The sequence below is a fragment of the Gymnodraco acuticeps genome, unplaced genomic scaffold (assembly GCF_902827175.1).
Source record: "Gymnodraco acuticeps unplaced genomic scaffold, fGymAcu1.1, whole genome shotgun sequence".
NCBI lineage: Eukaryota > Metazoa > Chordata > Actinopteri > Perciformes > Bathydraconidae > Gymnodraco > Gymnodraco acuticeps.
Genome location: NW_022990042.1, coordinates 3,050,332 through 3,058,629, shown reverse-complemented (window position 1 = coordinate 3,058,629; position 8,298 = coordinate 3,050,332). Strand labels below are relative to the sequence as shown.

General features: G+C 42.3%; 1 long non-coding RNA gene across 1 annotated transcript; it reads right to left on the bottom strand.

The window, feature by feature from the left end:
* Positions 1 to 6,170: 6,170 nt before the first annotated feature.
* On the bottom strand, positions 6,171 to 7,810 carry LOC117545453. The gene is made up of 3 exons (XR_004568839.1): positions 7,505 to 7,810; positions 7,250 to 7,368; positions 6,171 to 6,379 (listed from the first exon to the last, which is right to left on the bottom strand). It is a non-coding gene; the product is annotated as an uncharacterized LOC117545453 (long non-coding RNA).
* Positions 7,811 to 8,298: the final 488 nt, after the last annotated feature.

Genomic DNA, 8,298 nt, shown 5'->3' with positions numbered 1-8,298 from the left:
GCGCACTCTTAAAAACGGATAGGGTGTCTGCCGCCCGAACACAAACTGGAAGCTGATTCCACAAATGTGGAGCTTGATAAGAAAAGGCTCTGGCTCCCATTGTACTTTTAGAGACTCTAGGAACAACCAACAACCCTGCATTCTTGGAACGCAATGCCCTAGTAGGACAGTAGGGTATAATGAGTTCTTTAAGGTAAGATGGCGCCTGCCCATTAAGGGCTTTGTAGGCGAGAAGAAGAATTTTAAATTCTATCCTGTGTTCTATAGGGAGCCAGTGTAAGGCAGCCAGAACAGGAGTAATGTGGTCCCTTTTCCTAACTCTGGTTAGTACACGAGCTGCAGCATTTTGAATCAGCTGAAGCGACTTGACTGACTTCTTGGTACACCCTGATAATAAAGAGTTACAATAATCCAGCCTTGAAGTAACAAATGCATGGACTAGTTTCTCTGCATCGTTTTGAGGCAAGATATGCCTGATTTTTGCAATGTTACGTAGATGGAAGTAGGCGGTCCTTGAAATTGATTTTATGTGGGCGTTAAAGGATAAATCCTGATCAAATATAACACCAAGATTCCTTACAGTCTCACTGGAGGCCAAATTAATGCCATCCATGGTTAATATATCCTTAGATAATTTGTTTCGTAGATTCTTCGGGCCAAGTACAATAACTTCAGTTTTGGTCGTGTTTAACATCAAAAAGTTTAAGGTCATCCACGTTTTTAAGTCCTTAAGGCAGTCTTGAATTTTATTTAGATGATTAATTTCATCAGGCTTGATTGATAAATATAGTTGAGTATCATCCGCATAACAATGAAAATGTACAGAATGATTCCTTATAATATTGCCTAACGGAAGCATATATAATGTGAACAAAATAGGTCCGAGCACTGAGCCCTGTGGCACTCCATGGCTAACTTTGGTTTGCGTGGAAGATTCATCATTGACACGTACAAACTGAGAGCGTTCAGATAGATAGGACCTAAACCAGTCTAAAGCAGTTCCCTGTATGCCAACTAAGTGCTCTAGTCTTTGCAATAGGATATCATGGTCGATAGTATCAAATGCAGCACTGAGATCGAGCAAAACAAGAATAGAGACACGTCCCTTGTCAGAGGCTATTAGAATGTCATTTGTGACTTTAACCAGAGCTGTCTCTGTGCTATGATGTGTTCTAAAGCCAGACTGAAAATCTTCAAATAAATCATTGTTTTTTAAGTAATCACACAGCTGTTTTGCGACCGCTTTCTCAAGAATTTTTGAGAGGAACGGAAGATTGGAAATAGGTCTATAATTGGCTAAAACCTCTGGATCGAGGTTGTGCTTTTTAAGAAGCGGTTTTATCACTGCTACTTTGAATGATTGTGGAACATAGCCTGATAATAAAGACATATTCATAATATTTAATAAATAAGTGCTAATTAATGGAAAAACTTCCTTCAACAGCTTAGTTGGAATTGGGTCTAACATACACGTTGATGGTTTAGAAGAGAGAATCATTGAATTTAATTGTTCAAGGTTTATGGCTGAAAAGCATTCTAGTTTACTATCTAGTGTAATATTAGAACTTACGTTTCCGGGAGCTGTTGATAACACTATACTGGTCAAAGGCAAGAGGTCATTAATTTTGTTTCTAAGAGTAACAATTTTATCATTAAAAAAGCACATAAAATCATTACTACTGAGTGCTATGGGAATAGAAGGCTCAATCGAGCTGTGGCTCTCTGTCAGCCTGGCTACAGTGCTGAAAAGAAATCTTGCATTATTCTTATTCTCATCTATTAATGAAGAGTAGTAGGCTGCTCTCGCTTTACGCAGTGCTTTCTTATATTCATTGAGAGTAATATGCCAAATTAAACGAGATTCTTCAAGTTTAGTGGAACGCCATATCCTTTCAAGTTGTCTCGACTTTTGCTTTATTTTGCGGGTTTGGGCATTATGCCATGGAGCTAATCTATGTTGTTTTATTTTCTTCTTTTTCAAAGGAGCAACAGAGTCTAATTTTATTCGCAGCGCATCTGTAGCACTATCAACAACATGATCAATTTGGGGTGGTGTAGATTTTGTATAAGTTTCCTCCCTTACATGCAGACATGCTATCGAGTTAAGTATTGGTGGAATCTCTTCCTTAAATGTGGCTATAGCACTAACAGATAGGTTTCTGCTGCAGGAGCTTTTGACTAATGCTTTGTAGTCTCGTAACAGTACTTCAAAAGTTACTAAGAAATGGTCGGATAAAGCAGGATTATGCGGTTCGACTAATAGTTGCTCAATTTCAATACCATAAGTCAGAACAAGGTCGAGAGTGTGATGGCTTGGTGTGTCCCCTTGGTGTCGAGGCAGACATGCCACATTCTTGAACCTTTCTTTGTGTCTTTCGGCCAGTCTATTGTCAATTCGAACTGCCAGTGCAATGACAGAATCCAAGTCTTCTGGGAGGTCCAAAGGTATTAGCTGGTCTTTAATGGAATCCGAAAGACCAGACAAAAAGGTGTCGAGCAGTGCTGAAGAATTCCAGCCACTATCTGCTGCAAGGGTCCTGAACTCAATGGCATAGTCCGATACTCTGCGCTGGCTCTGCTTAATCTGCATCAGTGCTCTGGCTGCCTCCCTTCCAGGAGCCGTGCGATTAAACACCTTGGTGAGAGTGTCTGTAAATACATCCAGAGAATTACAGGTAGGTGAATCTCTCGCCCATTCGGACGTAGCCCAGGCCGCTGCTCTCCCCGTTAAGTGGCTCACCATGAAGGCCACTTTAGAGTGATCAGTGGGGAATGCAGCAGGGTTATATTTATAATGGAGATCACAATGAACAATGAAAGGGCGACAGTCACCGGAATCTCCGGAGAATCGCTCTGGAGATGCCAGGCGAGGCGATGGAGCATGGAGTGACACATGATCAGCTGGAGCAATTGGTGTGTGAGCAACAGCAGGAGGCTGAGGGGATGAACCAGCTTCCAGGTGAACGAGGACACGGTGCAGCTGTTCGGCAAGGTGATTCACCTGAGTATTGACGGAGGCTTGAACATTTTCCTGACGGCCGGTCAGGTCCCTCACCCCCAGGTTGATGGCGCCCAGCTGCTCCTCATGCTGGTGTAGTCTCGTTCCTTGAGCTCGCAGAGCTATCTTCACTGTCTCTGAATCCGCTGGGTCCATATTTTGGTCAGTTCGTACTGTTATGAACCGAGACACAGGACGCAGGACCCAAAAGCAGGACTCGGAGACAGTTGTCCAAAAATAGAATGTTCTTTAATAACAAAAACTAAATCGTACTTTCAAAAAATAGAAAGTAGTTAAACTAGCAAAACTAACTTGTACAGCAACACAAAAACTCACTTGGCAAAAGGTCTAAATCTCAAGGTAGGTATCAGGAGTCAAAAGGCCTAGGTGCTCACGACATGAAACATAACGAACTGACAAAGGAACAAAAAAACACCAGGGCTATATATAGGTGAGGGGGATGGGCACAGGTGAAAACAATCAGGGCAGGGCCCAAGCAATCTCACGGGCGGGAAACACACAAAGCAGAAAATGTGGGATCTGGAATTACAGGAAAGATTACTTTCAAAATAAAAACAGGAAGTGACAAGATCAAAACACAAAACTATAGTAAAAACATAACTAAACCTAACATATCTGTCGAGTCACAACACTTCTTTCTTGTGCTAATTAGCCAAAACCAGTTTTATGGTTCCAGGGAAGAAGAATATGACAGTGTGATATTATAACATTGTTTTATGTATATTGTAATTCACTGGTTTAAGGTCTGCTACACTTTATACTTTTTTTTGGAAGTTACTAACATACTGGCTATTTGCCTTCACATAGAATGGAAGATTTCTTAAAACGAATTGATTCGATTGTAATATGTGTTTTATTTTAAAGCTTTTATTTACAATACGCATCTAATTCAGAATGCTTTTCCTACCAGTCCATCTATATTGTCATGCCTATATAGAAGAGTTAAGGGTTTCTAATCTTTGATGATTTGTCATGCTCTGAAACAATAAGCTCCATGGAATACCAAGAGATCATAGTTTTGTAAAAATACACAGAAGTCTAGTTGCTGGTATGATTTGCTGCTAATATTTGTTTCCCAACACAAGGTATTAGTTCAGTTTGTCCCATGCTCACATTATCACAGTTAGATGTCAAGTTATATGGGGGTGCTAGTGACTTATCCGACCGGCCCTGGGACAAACTCCCCTCTCTCCGGCAGAAACAGGAAATGCCATAACTCTATGTAACAACGGTGTAACAAACATCTTTAATTTTGTTTTTTTGGAAAGCTCTTTTAGTTTTAAACCTGATTTTTATAAGCTTCTTAGTTTTTGCAACAGTCTGTATACACAACTTTATAATAAAATGCACACATTGACCTTTTTCTAGACTAGTTAGTCTAGAAAAAGGTCAATGTGTGATGCTGAAAAAACCAGCTTAGACCAACAAGGCTGGTCTGGCTGGTCAGACAATATTAGGCTGGATTAGTTAGCTGGTTCGAGGGGTTTTGGACACTTTAGCTGGTCAGGATAGCTGGTTTGGTCACAGTGTTCTAGCTGGTCACCATTAGCTGGTCGGGATAGCTGGTTTAGCTGGTAAAAGCTGGTGGTCACAGTGGTCTAGTAGCTGGTCACCATTAGCTGGTCGGGATAGCTGGTTTAGCTGGTAAAAGCTGGTGGTCACAGTGGTCTAGCTGGTCACCATTAGCTGGTCAGGATAGCTGGTTTAGCTGGTAAAAGCTGGTGGTCACAGTGGTCTAGTAGCTGGTCACCATTAGCTGGTCGGGATAGCTGGTTTAGCTGGTAAAAGCTGGTGGTCACAGTGGTCTAGTAGCTGGTCACCATTAGCTGGTCGGGATAGCTGGTTTAGCTGGTAAAAGCTGGTGGTCACAGTGGTCTAGCTGGTCACCATTAGCTAGTCAGACTGGTATGATCTTGAGTAGAACTTTAACTGGGATTACTTGATGGTTAAGCTGGTCATATATGATGATGAAACACTCTCACCCAATTGCAGTAGCTCAATGAACATCTATCATTTCAGATCAGAGCACCTACCTTACCAGAAAGGTATACCAGAATGTAAAGAATGCAGTGACGTGCGGTGAGGTTCATGGCTGGTGAGGCACTGACTCTTTCAGAGTCAGATTTACAAATATTATATTTTGACCTTAATCGAAATATTCGGTTATTTTCAAAAGCTTTTTTAGTCTGATGCTTCGATTCATTTTAAACAGACCGTTCAACAAAAGGATACCCAAAATCTAAATATTGGATTGTTCTTTCTTAGTAAGATCCCATTTTCATTACAATTGTGGTCTTACCTTGACTTGAAGATGAAGTCCATGCTATCCTTCTGGACAACAATCTCTATTACTTTTTTGTGAAAGTCCTCCCTATCTTCCTCTAGTTTCAAAAGTCTAGTTTGTTGTTTGCGTCTACCGTCTCTGCGTAGAATAACAGTAGCAACAAGAACCTGTGGGCTCACGTGCGCCCCCTTCAGTGCGGCAGAGGTTATGGCTGCCTCCCCTGGTGCTTTTTTCATTGCCGTTGTATGATGAGACCAGCGAGCCTAAATATCATATATACGTGAAATAAGTTATTTAGAGACTATGGATGGCGAGGATAAATGTAATAAATGGATCTACAAACATTACATTGGTGACATACAGTGAGATGGTGCAGGCATGCGCTTAGGGCCCGCTTAGGGCCCGCTTTCCAGCCCGTTTCTGTGGGGTGACCATAGACTGGGGGTGACGCATTCTGAGGTGAGGCAGATCTCATCTGTGCCTCACCTCACCCCACAGTAACTGGCTTGAGCGCGCTCACAAAATAACTGTCCGCGTTAAATTAGTGCCCACGCTCCAGCCAGTTACTGTGGGTTTACGAGAGGCAGAGCTCGTCCCTGCCTCACTTCTCATCGCTACCCGTAGTTGTAGCGGAGCTCGGCAAATTTGCTGATTTTGACTATAAAAAGCGATTGGAATCATACATAAATCACATTTACAACACAGATCAGTGGAGAAATGTTATTATTATTACTATTTAGTTTTTCTTTAGTTGTTTTTCCGTTACATTGGAGTATGACAGGTGAGGCTCTGCCTCCCCTGCCTCCCCTGACTGCACATCGCTGATAGAATGTATTGTCTGTAAATAAATACTCATACATCAAATGATTAGAAGCAGGAACATCATTTATAACACACAACATGAACATTAATACAAATTGGAAAACATCTAACACCCATTCCTTCAGATTTTTACTTCGACTGTTTCTTCCCCTTTTTCACGAGGTCCTGTATCTTTTGCGAAATGAAGTAACCGGCCAACTTCTCCCTCTCGGTCTTCTCCACGTTTTGTTTGATCAGCCATCCTCTGAAGCACTCTTGAAAAGAGAAAGGAAACGTTTAGCTTTGTGTTATGATTACTTAAATATGTGCACTGTGAGATGAAAAAGAAAAATGTATCAAATTTAGTTTTGAACATTGCATCAGTCAAGCCAATGTTATGTTATTGCCTCTAGCTGTATGACAATTGCGGAGCCTCTAAAGGCCGGGTCATCTCGTGTGCACGATCAAGTCAACGGTTCGCCAAGTAGGAAGTGAAGCACACAGGACACAACCGTTTCATTGCAGACTATTATGTTTACGTGGGGAAATGGCAGTGCATAGGGGTGTAGACAGGGGCGGACTGGGACTACCGGCCCATTTCGGTACCACCGGCCCACATCAGTACCGGCCCATCGGGATTTGTCCTAAACGTCCCGATGGCCAGTCCGCCCCTGGGTGTAGACAGGGTTCGAGTTTTGTGGGAGCCATGGGAGCTGAGCTCCCATAAGGACATAGTGAAATCATAGATCTGTGGGGGTCGCAAATAAATTAGACCTACCAACAACCATTATTTTAATCACAAATAATGCATGTGTCAATGTAATGAGTATTATTTACGTTAACGAGGTAAATAGGCTAAAAGAAAAACATGTTTTCCAAAACAACTATGCATCTCTTGAATGACAATATGCCTGCACTGCACCTCCATGGTGCGCAATGCATTATTGCGCAATCTATGTCTGTGAGCGTGCTGCGCGTTAGTTTTAAAGACCCCCATAGAGCTCAGTTTATAACTTGTCTGTTAGTCCAATAACTTGCCAAAATGGTCACAAATGTATGCCATGCCTAAGAACTAACACACAAGTGTTGACATGCACACCAATTTGGGATCGAGCAGAACAAGAACCTATGGAAAAAAGGTGTACCTTCCCATCCTTTTTTTCCATATGCCTTGGGCAATGGATCGGCTGATCTGAAGTGGTGTTTTGCCCTGGTGGTGTCAGTGGTGGAATGGCTGGCTCACAGGTTCGAGAGGTCACAGATCCTTCTCCACAGAATGTTGATGGTAACAAAGAAGGGGTAGCAGAAAAGGTTCAAAAATAGTATTAATTAATATTACACTGGATACCTACAGTATGATTAACACAAGTAAAAAGTGTTGCAATGATAGCAGCATGTACCTCATCAATTGTGCTCAGAAGAGGGCGCATCCTGGAGCCAGCATCTCCTCCTTTGGCACGCATCAGCTGGAGCGACGTGGTGTTAGTGTACCCATCCAGTTTCAGCATCAAAGTCTCTTCCAGTGAAAGAGTTGTTATGTGTCGGAACTCCTTGATCTAATAAAAAGCATAGGGGACAACACTCACAACAGTGAGTTGAAATGGAAAAAAAATAAACGTAATGTTCTCACCTGAGCCTCATTGAATAACCCAGGCCATCTCTCCTTGAAGACACTGACACGTGGGCTGACAACCCAGTCTCATGGCATTTCGTGTTCACCAACACGATTTTTAATCTATTGATTCGTGTTCACCAACACGATTTTCCCCTTTTTTTTTCGTGTTGCACAGCACGATTTTAAAAGCAATGTATTTCTACTGGTAATGTGTTTCGTGCCTGCAGCACGTATTTTTCTCCGGTCGGGTCGTGGAAGACCGGAAGCTGTGTGGTTCATAAAAAACATGCTTGAATCGCAACGCGATTTTTACAGTGAGAACAGCTGTGAGGTCCGTGCAGAAAGCAGAGCAGTGTGTATGATATCACTCAGTACAGGGCCGAATTCACCATATACATTGGGGGGGGGACATCCCCCCCAATATTCAGATACGCTCAAAATGTGTTCCGCCTTTGTTTGTTTATGTATACCTTTATTTTGTACCCGGGGGGTGCATTTCGCTGTCGCACATCCGAGTCCAGCTTCAGTTAGCGTTGATGCTCCAAGCAGGTCAGTCATGTTTTAATTTGCCCTCCATCA